This window comes from Dasypus novemcinctus, chromosome 28, assembly GCF_030445035.2.
Source record: "Dasypus novemcinctus isolate mDasNov1 chromosome 28, mDasNov1.1.hap2, whole genome shotgun sequence".
NCBI classification, from domain to species: Eukaryota; Metazoa; Chordata; class Mammalia; order Cingulata; family Dasypodidae; genus Dasypus; species Dasypus novemcinctus.
Window position 1 is genome coordinate 29260339 of NC_080700.1, and position 20635 is coordinate 29280973.

General features: G+C 43.7%; 1 long non-coding RNA gene across 2 annotated transcripts in view; it reads right to left on the reverse strand.

Annotated features, from left to right (window-relative positions):
- Positions 1-305: 305 nt before the first annotated feature.
- LOC101436016 (uncharacterized) overlaps positions 306-20635 on the reverse strand; it is a 104912-nt gene continuing 84582 nt past the window's right edge. Inside the window, exons 5-7 of one of the 2 annotated variants that reach the window (XR_011647718.1) lie at positions 18264-18330; positions 2260-2458; positions 306-1502 (exon numbers count right to left, since the gene is read on the reverse strand). This is a non-coding gene — a long non-coding RNA (uncharacterized lncRNA). The remainder of the gene's footprint in view (positions 1503-2259; positions 2459-18263; positions 18331-20635) is intronic. The other variant, XR_011647719.1, reaches the window with a different exon arrangement.

The window sequence follows — 20635 nt, forward strand, 5'->3', positions numbered from 1 at the left end:
GTATCCACGACCTAAGGCAGATCAGAACATAAATCTAGGGACTTCTATTCCTGTGCCCCTACATGACTGTTTCTTGTAGCACAAGTTGTACTTGAATTCATTTTCTTGTAAAAAGAAAATCAAACATTCCCCATGACTGACAAGGATGATTCATTCCTCCTCTCCCTCCTCCCCATCTTCCCTCTTTCCCCTCAGGTGATTCAGACTATACACATTCATTAAAAAAATGTTTGGGGATTGTTCCATGTCTTAAAAATTTAGGTTATTTCCAGTTCCTTATTACCGGGGGGGGGGGGGGGGGGGGGGAGTAATTAATATCCCTGTACATGTTTCTTAGTACATGTGATATTATTTTTGTCTAGGGCAGATGTCAAAAAGAGAAATTTCTGGTTTATTCAGTATATCTGATGAAGAAATTGAATTTATCATTATATAAGTTTCCTCAAAGAAAGTTCCAGGCCCTGACGGCTTTAACAGCAAATTCTACCAAATATTTAAGAAAGAAATAGGGGTGCCGATGTGGCTCAAGCAGTTGAGTGCCTGCCTCCCACACGGGAGGTCACAGCTGGGTTCCCAGTACTCCCTGAAAAAAACAAAAACAAACAGCAAGTAAAATAAATGATAAAACCAACTCAGGGAAGCCAATGTGGCTCAGTGGTTGAGTGCCAGCTTCCCACATACAAGGTTCCAGTTTCAACCCCCGGCCCCCAATACCTCAGGAAAAAAATAATAACACTAACCTTACAACAATTCTTCCAAAGAGCAGAAAAAGAAGAAAAATCTTCCTAACCTGATTTTTGTGATCAGCACAACTTTGATACTAAAAATCTGATGAAGATATTACAAAAAGGAGGATTACAGACCAGTTTTTCTTTCCAACACAAAATATGAAAAAGCAAATTGAATCCAATTATGTATAAAAAGAAAGAAAAATACATGGCAATCAAATTGATTTATTCCAAGAATACAAGGTTTGATTTGACATTTAAAAATCAATCTAATTCAACCCAGGAATAGAATAAAGGAGAAAACTCATAGGATCATCTCAAAAATTGCAAGAGAAAGAATTTAATAAAATTCAAAAGAAAAATCATGTTTCAGAAATTCTTAGCAAACTAGAAATAAAAGGGAATGTCCACAGTCTGACAAAAGGTCTTGCCTTAGTTTTCCAGGCTGCTAAGAGAAAATGCATGATGGGCTGGCTTGAACAATGAGAATGTATTTGCACATTGTTTTGAGGCTAGGAAAAGTCCAAAACTGAGGCATCAGCAAGGCAATGCTACCTAAAGACGGTGGCGTTCTGGGGCTAGTTCCTCAGGGTTCCTTGGTTTACACCCTGGCCTTACATCACATGGCAACGTCCTCTCCTTTTCTTCTACGTTGTGTTGACTTTTGGCTGCTGGCTCCTCCCCATGGCTTTCTCTCATAGACTTCCAGTAACAGGCTTACAACCCAGCTTCACTCAGTTGGGCCATACATCAACTCAACATCTTCAAGAGGTCCTGTTTTAATGGGTTCACATGCAGGAATGTAAATTAAGATTAAGCACATGTCTAAACTGTAGTTCATAATTTAATCTATCTCAGGTTATCAGAAAAAAAATCTTAAGCCAAATAACATACATAATGGTGAAATATTGAAAACTTTCCTTCTGGGTTGGGACTATAACAAGGATACATGTCACTGCCATATCCTAGCTGGTTCTATAAAAAACACTTAAAAATTAAAAAGGAAGAAGTAAAATTCTAGTTATTTGCAGATTAATCGTATATTCAGGAAGTACAAAATGAATAAATCTAATAAAAGTATGTGAGAACTCTGTAAAGTAAACCTCAAGATATTATTGAGATCAAGAGATCAAAATAAATTCCATGGTGTTGGGGGAGCAGGTATAGCTCAGTGGTTGAGTGTGTGCTTCCCATATTCAAGATCCCAGGTTCAATCCCTGGTACCTCCTATTGAAAAAAAAAAAAATTCATGGTGTTGGTGGAGGTCTAGACACATGGACCAATGCAATGGAACAAAGAGTACTGAACTAGAGCCACGCATATTGGATACTTGTTTTGTGTACAAGGTGACACTCAAAAGAGTGGGAAAAGAGTGCCTTTATTACCTAGTGCTGCATAACAAGACATCTCAAAATTTAGTGGCTTAAAACAACAATAATAATGCAATACTCTTACTTTCTCTGGATTAACTACCCATGGGCTGCGCTGAGGCTTGACTTTGCTGAAAATTCAAGATGGCACACTAGCATACCTGGAAATTGACGGTTAGCTCTTGGCTGGGGTTCTTCGGGGGCTGTCAGCCAGAATACCATAGTTCTCTTCAATAACATTTAGGTTTCTCAGTTTGCCAGCAACATTATAAAAGGGAGCTTTCCCAGCTCACAAAAGCGGAAATTGCAGATCTTGTCAGGCCTAGCCTCCGGCTTACATGGCACAATTTATACTGCATCCTGTTAGTCAAAGCAAGTCACAGGGCCAGAACAGATTTGTGCACTTTTTGACAAAAGTTTATTGAAAAAAAAAATTTTTAACAACAAAAATCTCATGTGGTCCTATTTATCAACCTTTTATTTCTTTTCCTTTTAGGGGCTTGCTTAAGACAGCCTTTCCTGCTCTAAAGATGGGAACATAGACTCACTTATTTTGATTTCGTTGTTTCAGAAATCTTTAATAACATTCAGGTCTTTAAGGGTTTCTGAAAATTATTTGTGTAAGTACTATGAATTAGGATCTAGCATTATTTCTTTCCCAAGTAGATAAAAATAATCCATATTTTCCCCTACTCTTTGAAATGGGGCTAGACTCTCAGTTCTGTAGCATTAAAATGTTTACCTCACACATGTTCCACACTGATTCACATAACTATACATTATGCTTTGATATCAGATAGGCCAAATTTTCCTTCTTAGTTCTTTTCTTTGTTATTCTTGCAACTTAAATGCTCTTTAGTACACACTTTTGTTCTGCTAACCTTACATCTCATTTAGCAATAGCACAATGCAACAATCGTTCATCATAGGAATTTACCTATCAATTACATACACTTTACACACAGAACATGGTTTCTGTACTCAGTATTTTCAAATTCATGCTCTTATTTAGTTTTTCATAAGCAGGGCATTATTATAGCCCTCATTTATATAAATGGGAAAGCTTATGGCGAGGTCAGACAAATAAGACTACACAATGGCAGAGGAAGGCAAGAGCTTAGGCAATTCACACTCAGAGCATTTGATGGATCAGACCAGCTCACCCATCACATAATGGTCAATCTAGCTGAACTCTGCTTTAATAATCCTTTAGAATGAGATGGTCATCAGCATCAAATTTTCTCTATTTTTGTAAACTGTACTTTACTGTGGGATCAGCCATTCTCTAAAGAGAAGTACCGTAGTAAAGAATTAAGGACCCAAGACCACATTATCATTCTCTATCTCTCTGTGGGGAATTGTCCAATTCTGGTGGATAAATTGTGAATCTAGTCCCGGGTTAATTGTTTCAAAGAGCCCCATGATGCAGATATGCTATTTGGCATAGCTTTTTCCCATCCGTTCAAATGAAAGAGGGTGAGATATGGCTTATATTTACATTATGGGTTGTTGACCCAGTGCCTAAAATTGCTCAACTATTTAAAATCTGTCTAGAGAGGAAGTGCAAAGAGAAAATCCAGGATGATTGGCAAAGCAAATTGGAGCCCCTCTTGCCAATTCTCTTCTCATTTGCAAATATGTTAGGAAGGAGCCCTAAGCAGTCGTGGACAATTTCACTAGTCCAGCACCCTCTAACAAAGAGAGCCTTACTCTTAAAACAGTTAATGGAGGATCCCAGATTTCACAGCTGTTAACTTGGCTAGAATTTCCTCTGAATTCAAAAAAGAGAAAATACTGGCTTAGGAAATGATGATTTTATAGAATCAGACAAACGTTTCCAATTATAACATGGCCAGGGTTATTAACCGAGTTTCTGATAACATAAAAAACTCAGATATTTTTAGTTTAAGGTAACCCAAAGTGTTTAGCATAAGGCAGGTCTTTGTTAGAGGGCTTAAGAGTGAATTCTAAGTCTATGGTGATTTTTTGGCTTAATTTTTTTTTAATTATAACGTTCAGAATATGTATTTTTATCTTTATTTTTTTTCAAAGATTTATTTATTTCTCTCCCCCCCCCCCCCCCCCCCGCCCCACCCCGGTTATCTGTTCTCTGTGTCTATTTGCTGCATCTTCTTTGTCCACTTCTGTTGTTGTCAGCAGCACAGGAATTTGTGTTTCTTTTTGTTACGTCATCTTGTTGTGCAGCACCATTCCTGGGCAGGCTGCACTTTCTTTCACACTGGGTGACTCTCCTTATGGGGCGCACTCCTTGCACGTGGGGCTCCCCTACGCGGGGGACACCCCTGCATGGCAGGGCACTCCTTGTGCGCATCAGCACTGCACATGGGCCAGCTCCACACAGGTCAGGGAGGCCCGGGATTTGAACCGCGGACCTCCCATGTGGTAGACGGATGCCCTAACCACTGGGCCAAGTCCACCACCATGAATATGTATTTTTAATACTATTTTTAATAGTAGATAGCTATACATTAACTCTGATAGAGAATAGTGATGTGATTCAGAGGCTAAGATCTAGACATTCAGAAAATTTCTGTACCGCTCTTAATTTTGGTATTAGCATGTCAGACCACAATGAGAATCTAATGTTAGAGAAAGGATTTGAAGAGTATGTGGAGTAGGGTGGGGAGAGAGAGGTAAGAAGGCAGAAATGGGGAGACTCCTTTTTTTTTTTTTTTTGGTTTTTATAAAGGGTATTTATTTGGGGTAGGAGCTTACAGATACCAGGCCATAAAGCATAAGTTCCTTCCCTCACCAAAGCCTATCTCCACGTTTTGGAGCAAGACGGCTGCTGACATCTGCCAGGGTTCAGGCTTCCTAGGTTCCTTTCTTCCCAGGTCTTGCTTTTCTCTGGGCTCAGCTCCTCTGTTTTCTCCACAAGGTCAGCTGTAGACTATCAGGCAAACGGCTCTGTCTCTCTCCCTGGGGTTTCTGCCGTGCCTAAGGAGATGTCTCTATTCTTCTGTGTTCTTCTCCTGACTCAGGTCCTCTCTTCCTGGGGCTTGCTTCTCTTTCCTCTGTGTGCCTAATCTGGGGCTCCTGCTTAAGACAACAGCATCAAACTCCAAATCAAAACTCCAACATCAAAATCTCCTTTTTTTTTTTTAAGTAGAAGATTGAACCCGGGACCTTGAATTCAAGAAGCTGGTGGCAACTACTGAGCCACATCAGCTCCCCTGTTAATGTATCTAAAGTGTGCGTTTGTGTTTGTGTGTCCATCTGCTATATTTTTGTCTGTCTGGCACTATCCCTTGTGAAAAGTGTCCCTCTCCACTCCATGCTGAGCCATCAAGGTTCATAATCATTTCTGTGGCTACACTTCCCCCATTGCAGAAGGAAAAACCCAAACAGGACCCCCTGGGGAAGAGTTTTCTCTTCCTTCTGGTTTTGTGATCACTGAGGACCATGTAAGACAGTGATCACCTTCCAACCAATGGAGAGAAGTGTCTCAGAGCAAAGCCAATGCAGAGGCAAGAGGAGGGAAGAGGAGATGGCATCCAGTCCCCTTGTTTGAACCCCTAGGTAAAGTCAAGCCTGAAACCAACAACTTCTCCCCTTGCACTTCACAGTTCCATGAACCAATCTTTTTTCTTTCTTGAGCTAGCTTGATTTGGATTTCTGTCACTTGCACTTGAAAACATCCTGACTAACACAGTTATATATACCACTAACAAAGAACCTAAAGAGAATCTGAACTCTCTGGCTCTATAGCCTGTGGTTTTCAGCCTTTCCCTGGAGACTCTGTTAGCGGTTGGCTCTGGGGTCTGGGCTTCTAAGTTCTTGGATTATGTCACATAAAAGAATTTAAAGACACACTATAGGGTAGGAAAGGGAGTCAAGAGTTTATTAAGAAACCAAGGAAGTGAGAAAAGTACATGGTCCCGAGGTATGGACTGCACGTATGCTACGGAATGAAACACATCCATGGGGCCCCAGGTCAGGACTTTTTAAAGTCTTTCCTGGCAGGGACTTGGCCCAGTGGTTAGGGCATCCATCTATCACATGGGAGGTCCACGGTTCAAACCCCGGGCCTCCTTGACCCGTGTGGAGCTGGCCCATACGCAGTGCTGATGCGCATGCAAGGAGTGCCCTGCCACAAAGCGGTGTCCCCCGCGTAGGGGAGCCCCAACACAAGGAGTGCACCCCATAAGGAGAGCCACCCAGCACGAAAGAAAGTGCAGCCTGCCCAGGAATGGTGCCGCACACACGGAGAGCTGACACAACAAGATGATGCAACAAAAAGAGACACAGATTCCCGTGCTGCTGACAACAACAGAAGTGGACAAAGAAGATGCAGCAAATAAACACAGAGAACAGACAACTGGGGCGGGGGGGAGGGGAGATAAATAAATATATAAATAAATCTTTAAAAGAAAAGTCTTCCCTCCCACTTCATAATGTTGAGGGAGGGGCTCCAGCTGTTTGCTGTTCTGATTGGTTGCTCCACCTGTCAGTTCTCAGGGAGCCAATGGAGAGGACTTTTGAAGGTATCCGCGGCTTTCCCTTGACCCCGAATGAGATTCTCATTCCAAATGAGATTCTTGTGGCTGGGATCACCCAGGATCCCTCAGGAGGTTTCTGAGCAGAATCTCACAGCCATGTGGTCTGCCGGCCATGTTGTCTGTTGGCCATGTTATCTGTCGGCCATGTTGCCTGCCAGACCACAGCTGTGACCCAAGTCTCCCATTTCCCTAAACTAATCTGCCTCAAGCCTTTATTATTTCAACTCCCTCCTTACCCAGTGGGCTCAATTACCCACATAGGGTTTATTTGGCCAACTACATTTATTTATTTATTTATTTATTTTTAATATCAACTCTAACTTTAATGAATTCCCTCAAATCTACTATTTTTTTTTGATGTAATGGCATTTTTTTATTGACTTTGTAATAATATTACATTAAAAATATATATATATGAGGTCCCATTCAACCCCACCACCCCCACCCCACCTCTCCCCCCCCAGCAACACTCATTCCCATCATCATGACACATCCATTGCATTTGGTAAGTACATCTTTGGGCACCTCTGCACCTCATGGTCATTGGTCCACATCATGGCCCATACTCTCCCCCATTCCATCCAGTGGGCCCTGTGAGGATTTACAATGTCCGGTGATTGCCCTGAAGCACCATCCAGGGCAGCTCCATGTCCCAAAGACGCCTCCACCTCTCATCTCTTCCTGCCTTTCCCCATACCCATCAGCCACCATGTCCACTTTTCCCAATCCAATGCCACCTTTTCTATGTGGACATTGGATTGGTTGTGTCCATTGCACCTCTATGTCAAGAGGAGGCTCAGATTCCACATGGATGCTGGATGCAATCCTCCCACTTTCAGTTGTAATCACTCTAGGCTCCATGGTGTGGTGTGGCCAACTACATTTAATTAATCGTTCGTTGGTGCTCCCAATTCTTCTTCATCAGACTTTTAAATATTATTCAGTCTGCTTTCTAACTGGCATAAGATAAGCTATGTTAACACAACAATCGATTTAACTTGACATGTTAGCTTGTGTGTGCAAACTTTTCTATGAGTAAATGTAAGACATCCTGTTCCCCTCTGTTACAGATTGAACCATGTCCCCACAAAAACATATTAGGTCCTAAACACTGGTCATGTGGCTGTGAACCCATGTGTAAATGGGATCTTTGAGGAAGTTTGGGTTTTTTGTTTTGTTATGTTTTTTAGAAGTTTCTGGGGATTGAACCCAGGTCCTTGTACATGGAAAGCAGGTGCTCAACCCCTGGGATACATCTGCTCCCGAATGAAAGCTGGGTTTTTTGTTTATTTTTTTGTGTTATTTAGTTTTTAGGAGGTACAGGGATCAAACTCATACAGGGGAAATAAGCTCAACCACTTGAGCTACATCTGCTCCTCCAGGGTGTTTTTAGTTAAGATGGGGCCAATCTGAGTCGGGGTGGGCCTTCTTCCAATATGATTGGAGTCCTTATAAGCAGATGAAATTTGGACAAAGGAGGAGAAAGACAGGGTCATAGACAGCTATGGGACAGAGGTGGAGACTGAGTCATGGCTGGCTGGCAAGCCACCGCCAAAATGCTCCTCCCTTGAGAGAAAGCATGGCCTGCTGATAATCTTGATTTTCTACTTCTATTCTCCAAACGTGTGAGACAATAAGCGCCTGTTGTTTAAGCCAACCAGTCCGTGGTATTTGTTACAGCAGCCCTGGCAAACTGAAATGACTATTCAGTGGAGCTACTTCTTTCCCACACTGTCCTGGTTTCCCAGCTGCCTCTCTGGTTGTTCACCTTCAAGAGCACCATTCCCTCTGCCCATCTTCAGAATCCAGCTTCTCAGGATTCTGCCCTGGAATGACTTCTCTTCTTGCTTCGTCCCTTCTCACTGAGCAATGTCACCCTCAACTCTTTCATGAATGGACATCTAAAGGCTGATGAATCTCAAATCAGTGACTCTAACCCAGGACCACATACCAACTTCCTTCCCAACCCGCCTCTTAAATGTCCCAAGTGACTTCAAATCCAGCATGTTCAAAATCGAACTCATCATCTTCCCTCACACCAACCAGTTTCCCAGCTGTACTGGATTTGTTGTATTAAACATCCAGCGGTGACAACCAGAAGACATCCTCAACTCACCTTCTCCCTCTCAGTCTAGATCCAACCAGCGATCAGGTTCTGTCAATTCTGCATCTGAATGTAACTCCATTTCCTTTACTGGTCTTTATTCCCATATCCACTTGCCTGGAGCACAATCTCCACCACCTCTCACCTGTGTCACTGCAGTGGCTCTCTCCCCACTGCATTACCCTGACTGGGGAACGCCTGTTAAGAAACAATCTATGGAATGTAGGTGATTCCCAGGACATTTCCCTAGGCAGGAACTTTGGTTTTACTGATAACTGAGCTGGAAAAAGAATCTGTGAGCACAAGAGATTTACAAGAGACTGACAAGAACCTTTTGACCCAAAGCCAACCCAAGTGTTTGATCTGCTTACTGTGAAGAATATTTTTTTCCCAAAGCGAGTGTGATCAAGTATTTAGTCACCGATTGCCCTGAAGTTTCTGGACCCTCCTTTCAATGAATTCTCTGTGAATTTCCCAGCCTTGAACTTGCAGTGTTTGGATGAGTGTGGGTTTCTAACCAAACATTTTATTTAAAACAATGGCCTAAATTCATCCCCAAAAGACTGACATCCAACCTACTGTTTTCAGCCTTTCTGAACTCAGTTGTGTACTTGGATTTAGCTTTGACATTGTGCAACTTCCTGACAGTAACGTGCCATTACCCAGGAGGGGAAAGGGCTATTTAAGACACACATCCATACCCATTAGCCACAACAAAACCAGACCTCCCAGTACCCCCGCAGGACTGTCGCCTGAACTCTCAACGCCCCTGGGTGATTTGGGGTTTAATTACAGCATTTTAAAATACCACTTCATAGTCTGTCGGCAGAAGTGGAGGCGGCTCTTTCCCCTCTATCCTCTGCCTGCAGAACCACAGCTTTGAATCCTGTGTAAATTTAAACAAGTGGATGCCAAGGCTGTGACCAGGGTGACCTAGACCTCAGGGCAGCCTTGGGCAGCGCCCTGAGGCTCAGCTGGGTGGCAAGCAAAAAGGTTGAAAGTGTTTTTTCCAAAGTCTTTTTTTTCCAAGATCTTTTTTTTTTTTAAGTTTTATTTTTTATTTATTTCTCTCCCCTCCTCCCCCTACCCGCCCCCCCCCCCAGTTGTCTGCTCTCTGTATCCATTCGCTGTGTGTTCTTCTGTGACTGCTTCTATCCTTAGCAGCAGCACCGGGAATCTGTGTTTCTTTTTGTTGCGTCATCTTGTTGTGTCAGCTCTCCGTGTGTGCGGCACCATACCTGGGCAGGCTGCACTTTCTTTCACACTGGGCGGCTCTCCTTACGGGCGCACTCCTTGCGCGTGGGGCTCCCCTACGCGGGGGACACCCCTGCGTAGCAGGGCACTCCTTGCGCGCATCAGCACTGCGCATGGGCCAGCTCATCATATGGGCCAGGAGGCCCTGGGTTTGAACCCTGGACCTCCCATGGGGTAGGCAGACGCCCTATCCATTGAGCCAAAACCACTTCTCTCCAAGGCCTTTTTAACTATCCTCAACTTCTGGAAGACAGGAGCTCATTGCAAAGAAAATTCGTGCAGAAATTCAACCCAGCCCCCACAGCCTCAGCAACAGCCGAACCAACCTTCAAAACGATGCTCCCTGGGAAGGAGCTCAACCAGTCCGTGATCTCCTACTTGAGTTTCATGCACTTGACAATCTCCCCCACCCCAGAGCAGAGGCATGGCTGCTGGTGCCCACGGTGTCCTGAGACCCTCCACAATTGCTCCCCTCTTTTTGACACACGCCCTTTGAAGTTGGGCAAATGTCATTTTATCCCCATTTTACAGATGGAGCGAGTGAAGCACAGGGACCTGAAACAAATTTCCCAAGATAGCAAAAAGAGCAAGAGGGAGAAGGTCAGGCTGGAAAGCCAGGTCCCGTGCCCACCAGCAAGTCCAGCTCCCCCCACCGGCCACCCCAGCACACACTGCTGTCTTCGATGGTGTCTGGTCTTAAAGGGCTAATCATTAAGTACTGCACTAAATATTATAAAAAATACAAACCCCAAGGGTCGAATCCAACTAAGACCCAAAACACAATTTTTCTTCCCTCAGCAAAGAGCCTCTTGATGAACTTGCCCCTCCAGCAAGCAAAATTCCTTCAAATGTCAAACATGCCGTTCCCCCATATCTGCTCAAAATATGTTTTTCTTAGACATTTTCATTTCCTTTTCTCTCCTACATCTCCTTCTCTCGGATATTATATATAGTCCTTAACTCCATATCTATTCACCGAGACACTTTGGGAAGCTTTTCTTTGCCTGAAAGATTCTCTTCATAATGAAGTTAGGTTGCATGGTATGCAGTTAGGATAAAAAGGAAACTGTGGCTTTATTTAAATCTGCAAAGCTAGCAGGAGTGTTGCAATAAAATCTGTACTGGGAATTTGGCCTTCTGTTGGCTCTGTGGCATAGATAATAACGATCACATGCTTTAATGTGTGCTAAAAAATATTCAGATCTGAGTAGCAGTATTTTATAGAAGGGGATAATCCATGTTTGAAAGCTAGCAAATATTCTTTCTTTTATACTTCTCCTTAGCTCTTCAAAAATATTAATCCCTCATTTCTCTGTGAGAGCCATTTTCTATATCGTGATGATTTGGGGGCAGTGTAGAATTGCAGAAGAATTAGCATTTCTAGAATAGCCTATTGAAAACACACACACACACAAAACATAAGTTTGAGTCTGGAGGTATTCTTTTTGAGGTATTCTTTTTTAGAAAGATGTCATTGGAAACTTTTGCAATGCTTTTAAAAAGGAAAATACAACATTATGGACACTATCTAGATTTGTAGCCAAGAAACATGCCAACACTGCGCAATAAAATGAGCTCCGGTAGTCTTCTACGTCATATCACTATATTCAGTAAGAGAGAAGGAATGGAAAATGGTATTTTTAAGTACCAACAACATCCTAAACTCTCCATTAGACATTCATATATCGTTCCTTTTCATCTTTGCGGCAACCGAAGGAGATAAATGTTATTACGTAGCTTTTGAGTAAAGCAACTGAGTCTCAGAAAAAATAAATGATTGACCCAAAGTTGACACCTCTAACCAGGCACAAGGTCATGACAGAGCCCGGGACTGTCTGACTGTGCCACTGGGGCCTTCTTTAGCCTCTCAGGACTTCTTCTGAAGTTCTACAGGCCAGTCAACCGGATTAAAGATCTCGAGGTGGGTAGAAGTGGAGAGAGCACTCTGGAATGACTGCTCCTAGGAGGAGCAGGAGTGAAGGCACAAGCCCTGCCCAGGCAGTGGAGGGGTAGGGGCTGTTGGGCAGGCCCAGTCACATCTAGGAGCTGCTCCCTGAACCCCACATACTCATTTCCTGGAATGGACCAGAAGGTTGTCTGGAGGGACCCACGGCAGGTATCTCTAGGATGGCTCAGGAGGTCTAGGAGGGATCTGGATGGGTGCCCAAGAGCCTTCTCTGGCCCACTCAGTGCTTCCCGTATCCCCAGCACTATGCTAAGTGCTCTGCAGAGAACAGTTCACAGAACGCTCACAACACGCCAATGGCTGCAAAATGGCCAGCACGCCAATGGAGACCTCCAAAGCGTAAGCAGCTCAGCCCAGGGCTTTTGCCACCAAGGGAGGACAGAAATTCAAATCCGGGCTGCCTGCTTTGGGAGCCAGGCCCTACCCCCAGGCTGCACGGCCTGCCTCATCAGAGGATAAACTGAGAGCTGCCAGGGGTCATTGGGGTTTGATGTGGAGGAGAAGGGCATGCACTCGACCCGTGCCCATTTTTACAACCCTCTTCTAGGCGGGAAGTTATGTCCATCACGGACTCTTGCTACTCACTGAACAACTCTTACCTGTCTGTCCCGGTTGGCCAGCCTGCTCTGACAATTATCACACAGTGGGTTGGCTTAACAGCGGGGATTTATTGGCTGACGGTTTGGGAGGTCGGAGGTCCAAAATCAAGGTATTGGCAAGGCCGCACTGTCTCCCCAGAGTCCATAGCATTCTGGTGCTGACTCACCCTGATCCTCAGGGTCCTTGGCTTGAATCTCTGTCACCGTCACACGGCAATCTCTCTCTCCTCACATCTGTTCTTCCAGTTTCCCCTGACTTCCTGCTTCCGGCTGCTCTCCCTGTGACCTCCTCTCCATAACTGACCACACCTAACTAGGACCTTCAAGGATCCAATTCACAAAGGACTCAACAACCTGACTCACCTTAACGTTCAGAGATACGGTTTACAAATGGCTTCACACCCACAGGAATGTGGGTTTGGGGTACCTAATTCAACCCACTGCCCTGTGCTTCAGAGCAGACTCTCATGGCTCCCAATTGCCTTCAAAGGTAACACAGCTCTCTTGACCTGGTTGCCATTTCCCACACAGCTCACTGATCCCCTGGCCTGCTTCCCTCTGAGCCTGACCCTGCTCCCCCAGACCAGCGCTCCCATTTCATCCCTGCTGGCCCCAAAGCCACGAGGAATGTGCCAGCAGGGCCTTTTGTGTGAGCATCACTGATCCGTGATTTCTGTTCACCAAGCTCTGATGAAATACACAGCACTGCTTCCTGTCACAGGAGAGGACACAGCGGTCAGATACAATTGAAACACAGGTCAGGGACTCCACTGTGCCTCCAGGGAGAGTGGGGTTAAGTAGAAAGAACTACAGAAGTGTGGGTTTGTGAAAAATGGACAGCAGGATAGATGAGCAGTTGACCAGACAGACGCCTTTCTAACCTAAACTTTTAGAGAGTATGCTTGTGGAGAATTCCTTTTGTTCATTTAACAAGCAATAACTGACTACCTGCTATTGGCCACTCACTATGCTAAACACTAAATGACAAAGACAGCTCCAGGGAAACGGATGTGGCTCAACCAATTGGGCTCCCATCTACCATATGGGTGGTCTAGGGTTCAATGCCCAGGGCCTCCTGGTGAGGGCAAGGTGGCCCACATGGCAAGCTGGCCCACGCAGAGTGCCCACCCGTGCGGGAATGTGGCCCGGCACAGGAGAGCCACCCGGCATGGGAACACCATCCAGTGTGGGAAAGCTACCTCACGCAGGAATGCCAGCCAACGCGGAGAACTGGCACAGCAGGATGACGAAACAAGAGACACAGAGGAGAAAAAGTAAGAAGATGTAGCAGAACAGGAAGCTGAGGTGGTGCAAGAGAGTAATCGCCTCTCTCCCACTACAGAAGGTCCCAGGATCGGTTCCCAGGGCCGTCGAATGCGAATACAAGCAGACACAGAAGAACACACAGCAAATGGACACAGAGAGCAGAGAGTGAGGGGAATCAGGGGAGAAATAAATAAAATAAGTCTTAAAAAAAAAAAAGAGACAGTTCCAGCCATCAAATATATTAACTTATTTCCCCAAAAGACCAAATTAAGGCTTTCTTTTCTGATCTCTATGGCTTTTTTTCTGTTTATTGCCTTGCTGAACTGTCTAGAACCTCTAACATGATGTTGCAAAAAAGTAGTGAGAACAACCTTGCTCCTAGTCCTAAGAGAAAAAGGTTTAATAAGATGTTTATTGTCGATTTTTCAAAGATTACCTTTATCACCTTGAGGAAGTTCTCTTCTACGCAAGTTCTCTGAGCATTTTTATCACAAAGCTTGTCAAATAGTTTTTCTGCATCTGTGATAAGATCATATGGCTTTTCTCTTTTATTCTGCTAATGTATTTTATTCCAAGGGGGGAAAAAATGTACCATTCTAGTTCTCAAGGGCCCAAGGTAAAGTTTCAGGAAAGTTTACATACTGACTCTTAAGTTCTTGTCAGAAATACGTTCTTTAAGAAGAGAACCTAGCACACATCTCCAAAGAGATATTATCATCATCATGTAATAGTTTATTCTTTATTGGTAACTGCTTTTTCTTCCAAATAAAAGTGGATAGAGGCAGTAGTAAGCAAACATAAGAATAAAGGTTCTTCTTCCTTTTTTGTAACATCTTCCTGGGGTCAGGAACTTGGGAGTTACTTGATCCAGCACATCCTGTAAAGTGTGCTCAATTGTAAACTCTGCTAGGGCAAGGATATTTATTTGTCTTGTTTAGTGAGATAATGCACAATGCTTTGTCTCAGTAAGTATTTGTTTAGTGGATAAATGAGTAAACAAGTGAGTGGATGGGTGAATAAGTAAGTGAATGAGAGAAAGAAAGAACAAGTGAATTAAGTGCAAATGCAAATTACCCAGTTGGGACACAGGAACTCACCTGAATAAATTCCAGGGCCATATTATGTGTTGCTGGGAGACATGAGGAGAGTCACTCTCAAGGTTAGATGCCACAGGAGAAAAGTATATGTCCAAAGGACTTCTAGTTCCTTCTTTGGTTTTGAAATGACTACTTGTTCATTAATTTTAGTGAACTGCCCTGTTTCACACCAAGAGAGTGAAATGGAAGTGGCTCCACTCATTCTTACCCAAAGTGGTCCACTAGCAAAATGTTTGCTTCTCATACCTACAAACTTAGGCTCTGCCGGTCTAGAAGTCTTAGTTCCAAAGTGAAGATTGCTTCCACAACAATGACTTCATTGAACTGGAAGTTAAAGTTGCCACCCAGCCACTTTGGGCTCCCCATGCCTCTGAATCAACAAGCAAAGAAGGAGGTTACTCTACTGATGGGGGTGATTGATCTTTCATTTCCAAGGGGGAATAGGGCTGTTACTACACAACAGAGGTAACGAAGAGTATATCTGGAATTCAGGAGATTCCTTAGGACATTTCTTGGTAAATCCATGTTCTATGATTAAAGTCAGTGGGAGGGAGGGTTAAGGCATTCGTCTACCCCATGAGAGGTCCACGGTTCAAACCTCGGGCCTCCTTGACCCGTGTGGATCTGGCCCACGTGCAGTGCTGATGCGCGCAAGGAGTGCCCTGCCACGCAGGGGTGTCCCCCGCGTAGGGGAGCCCCACGCACAAGGAGTGCGCCCCAGCGTGAAAGAAAGTACAGCCTGCCCAGGAATGGTGCTGCCCATATGGAGAGCTGACAAAACAAGATGATGCAACAAAAAGAAACACAGATTCCCGTGCCGCTGACAACAACAGAAGCGGACAAAGAAGAGCACGCAGCAAAATAGACACAGAGAACTGACAACTGGGGTGTGGGGAAGGGGAGAGAAATAAATAAATGAATCTTTAAAAAAAGAGAGAGACATTTAAATATATAAATAAATAAAGTCAGTGGGAAACTACAACAACCCAATTCAGGCAGGACTGCTAATGATCCAGATCTTTCAGGAATGGGGTTTGGGTCAACCCACCAGACGAAGAACCATGACCAGCCAAGGCACTTGCTGAGGGGAAAGGGAATGTGGAATGGGTAGTGGAAGAAAAGACCAGCTACAATTACGTAGTTTTGTTTTCTTCCCTCTCTTATTCTCTTGTCATCTGACATAAGATCTATTACTAATAATTCACTTTATACCACAATATTTAAATTACAGTTTATCTTCCCTCAACAACAGTAGAATAGTCAGAGAGGTTTACACCCTGTCAGCCAGGGACTACTGCCTTAACCAGCAGGAAGTAACTACAGAAGAATGACCATCGCCCATCAGCACCCCTTTAAGAATAAGAGTGTGAACTCTCTGAGGGGGAAGTTGAGGCAGATTAGTATAGTGAAAGGGGAAGGTGTCTGGCCCAGCAGACAACATGGCTGACAGACAACATGGCCATGAGGCCCTGCCAAGACCTTGACCTCGACCTTGAGATCCCAGTTGGGACTCTTTCCAGGGCCGAAGGGGAGGCCCCAGATATTCCAAACAGGCCTCGGCATTGGTTTGCACATTGGTGGGGCAACCAGTAACAGCTGGGGTCCTTCCCCTTAGCGTAGCAAAAGGAGGAATAATTAATAACTTAAAAGGTGGCCATACAAGCCAAAGCCCACTCTCTCTGCCTAGAAGAACCTGCACCAAATCTCTGTATGTATTTCCATCCTTCTCTCCCATTTCTCAGCAAGCTCTGTTCTTTTTCCCCATTTCCCAATAAATTCTTTTTACTGGCCTAACTTTAAAAAAAAAATTACAGGATATCAAAGAAGAGTCAGCCTCACCTAAGGACATGGCAACTACTGGGGAAAGGATTAGTGGGTTTTCAGTTGTACCCAAGATAGTTGTATCATATTAGGTGGCAGTGTGACTTTATTATTATCTTTATTTGGAGATTAAGAATGGGTTAAGGAGATGTGTATGGGTGCCAAGGGGTGGGCTGTGATGGTCAGTGTTATGTGTCAACTTGGCCAGGCTACAGTTTCTGGTTATCCAGTCAAACAGTAATCTCCATGTTGCTTTGAAAGTATTTTGCTGATGTGATCAAAGTCCACAATGGGTTGACATTAGTAAGGGAGATTGTCCTAGGTAATCTGAGTGGAAACAGTAAAACTAACTGTTTCTGGAGCTCCTCCTACTTGGAAAGAAATTCCAAAGTCACCAATATCCATGCAACCTCTGGATGCATATGCATATGTGTCTTTTTAGCAGGGCAGGTTACACAGCTTTCATCAAATCATCAAAGGAGTGTGTGAAGTTGTCCCAGCCCCCAGGAAAAAAAAAATTAAGAACCATTGTTGTTTATTCTGGGAGGGAGCACAACTCACTTATTTTCCTACCCCAAATTTTAAATGCTCTGTTCTGTATTTTGGTTACTTTTTAGGAAAACCAGCATTTCCAAACAGGTTTACAATTGCTTGGTCATTATGAAGTTTCAAATTCCACACATCCAAATGTTTGGGTTAGATCAAGCATTCTTAACATTTTTTGTTCCTCAGACCCCTTTGGCAGTCAAGTGAAAACCACAGACCCCTTACTAAGTCCACACTATAGTATGTATTATTTAATAAATATATCACACCCACACCAACTGGTCCCCACGAGAACAATGTTTCTTTTTTTAAAATTTCAATTCAAGCTCAAGGACCCCTTGTTAAGAACTCCTGTTTAGATCATAGATTGTCCCAAAGAAGATCCCTTTTTAGCAGGGAGGAGGAGTGGGGATGTGGTATGTTAGAAGTGCTCTCATTGTCTCAATGAGTCCAACAGGCCTATTTTAGAGATAAGGTAATCAAGACCCAGAATGGTTAAATAATTTGTCCAAGGTCATGTAGCAGGCAAAAGATCTAGGATTTGAAACCAAGTATCTCCAAATTCCAGAGATGATAGGCTTTGGATTTTAGAGATAAGTTAGTCCAACCTTCTCATTTCAGAAATTAAAAAACCTGAGGGGCAGAAAGGACTTTTCCAAAGAAAGTCACATAGTAAGATGGTGACCTGGCTAAGATCAGAAGCTTAGCATTCCCTCTGAGCCCACACCACCTTTCCACACCAAGACAGCTCTGAGCGACGATGAGTTTCACCAGACTTTGTGGGAGAGAAATACTTGGGATCAACTTAAGACATGGATAAGTTAAAGGGGAATTCCAGGCATTTCTGAGGGATTTCCACTGACCTTCTTTATCAGAGAGTTAGCTGGGGTTACAGTTATCTATTTTCTTAAGTATCACTGATAGCACCATCTTCCATCATGTCTGCTATAAATAACATCTTGAAAGATTCCCATGGAAGACTGATAACTCACCTCAGATAGGCAAGGAAGGAGGGGACTGGAATCTCTGGGATATGCATTTCCCTTCAAATTTGGCCACCTACAATGTAAATATATTTTCAAATTGTAATTTGCTCCGGCTTTATCATTGAATAGTTAAGTGGCAACCCATCCCCGTGCAATGATTGTTCAAGTTATAATTGTCAAATAACATTGTAGAAAGAACTCTGGACTAATAATCAAGAAATCTGAGTTCCAACCCCGGCTTTCTTCACCATTAAATGTCCACAGGGCGTTAGACATGTCATCCTGCTCCCACTGCTTCAGTGTCATTCAAACAGGGGTGCCATTTGCAGGAGGCATTCCATACCACAGGCCTCGTTTTTTGCCAACATTTTAAAATCATGAGATTTCACTTAGAAATCCACATTTCTGGCTTCTCTTAAAAGAAAATAAAACCAAAAGCTCTGGCAGCACAGCACCCCTGGCCCACTCCACCAACACCCCATATGCCCACCTACCACCACCACCACTGATTCTTTCTGGTCTCATGCCAGCCTGTGCATTATTGGCTCACCAGATTCCTCACCAGCCTGTTCCTACGTAAACATTTCCTGAGAGTTCCTGTAGGCAACAGGAATCCAGAACCTTCCACGGTCTCCACGATCGCTGCCGGCACTGTCAACTCGTGATTCTAACTCTAAACCGGACTGTCATTGATCCCACGCAGCAATCCCTTGGTCGAGAAAATATCTCATTGGCTTTGTCGAACCAAAGTTCCTCAGATGCAGCAAAAAAGGAGCAGCTCTACTTTCAGGAAAATATTTGCACTCTCTTTTCCACACAAAAATTTCAACCATGAATATTTCTGGGATGTGTTAAAAAGTCCGCTGCTGAAACCATGGAAATGAAACTGAGAATTTTTTGAATGGCACAAACCAAGGAGGGCCATCATGTAGGGGCTTCAAATTCCTGCATGTCCTTTAGCAGCCAAAAATAATATTAAAACCCTGTCATGGGATTTGGGTGGAAGGGAAATTTCTGAATGTTACCCATAACTCTGATGCCCACTTGCTAAACCCAGCATTGACCCCTGTATTTCTGCCTCTTCCTGGATTCTTCTCCCTCACGTTGGAGTTCTGAATGAAGAGTTTTTCAGGGAAGATCAATCCAGCCGCTGTGGTACAGAAATATCTATGCATCGCCAGGCTGTATTTTCAAAATTGGCACAGTCAAGTGGGATTGGAAAGATGACAGAACCGTTCAAGCAACCAGAAGTTTCACTTAATAAAATATTAAAATATTTTAATAATGATATTTTATAAGACTTGCACACTGGGGCTTTTTTTCATGAAGAACACCAATTTTGGAAAGAGACTTAAGAACTTCTAGGTGGAAAAAAGAAAGAAATAGCTGCCCATGTACATTTCTCTTCTTATACCCTGGTGTTAACAACCGAATTTGGCTGGTATCCTCTCTCCTCAAGTCCAATTCCTGAGAGCACAGGAGAATGTATTCACCCACAAATGATCTTAATCCCTTTTGTGATTGCTTTGCAAACTTAAATTGGCACGAGCTAAACCTTTTATGTTTCATGCTTTCCACAACCTGGGTCCTTACTACTTATGGAGAGGCAGGGGCCACTGTTGTTTTCATCAGGTTGGGTGGGCCTGAGGAAATGCTGGCTTTTTCTGTCCTGTGGTTGACCTGACCTCATTTCCCTGGACAGATTCTGGGAAAGTATTGATTGCAGAGCTCACAGTAGTGAGAGAGGTGAATCTAATCTGATTTTTGGTGCTTGGCCTAAAGTGAATGAACGTTCTCCAGTGGATACATTATTGATGGGCATGCTATAAATTTTTAAGTGAAATAAATAATGTATTTAGAACAGTGTCACTTTATGTCTGTTTACCAATTGGATGTTTTAAATGATATACCAAAACAACGTGAAAATGCTGTTTTTTAAATTACAACATTCAGTAAAGAGACCAACTAGTGTCTGTGCTATGGAAGAAGAAAGGAAGGAAGGAAAGAGGGGGAAGGGAGAGAGGGAGAGAGGGAGGGAGGGAAAAAGATGGAAAGAGAAAGAGAGAAAGAGAGGAAGGAAGGAAGGAAGGAAGGAAGGAAGGAAGGAAGGAAGGAAGGAAGGAAGGAAGGAAGGAAGGAAGGAAGGAAGGAAGGAAGGAAGGAAGGAAGGAAGGAAGGAGGGAGGGAAAGAAAGAGAGAAAGGAGAGATGGGGTGAGCAAGAAAAGAAAGGAGGGAAGGAGGGATACAGGGCAGAAGGAGGGGAGGGAAGGAGAGAAGAAAGGGAAGGAAAGAAGGGGAGAAAGAGGAGAAAGAGACAGGGAGAAAAAAGAAAGAGACGCGGAGAGGGGAAGAAATGCAACACGTTTACTTAATTCCT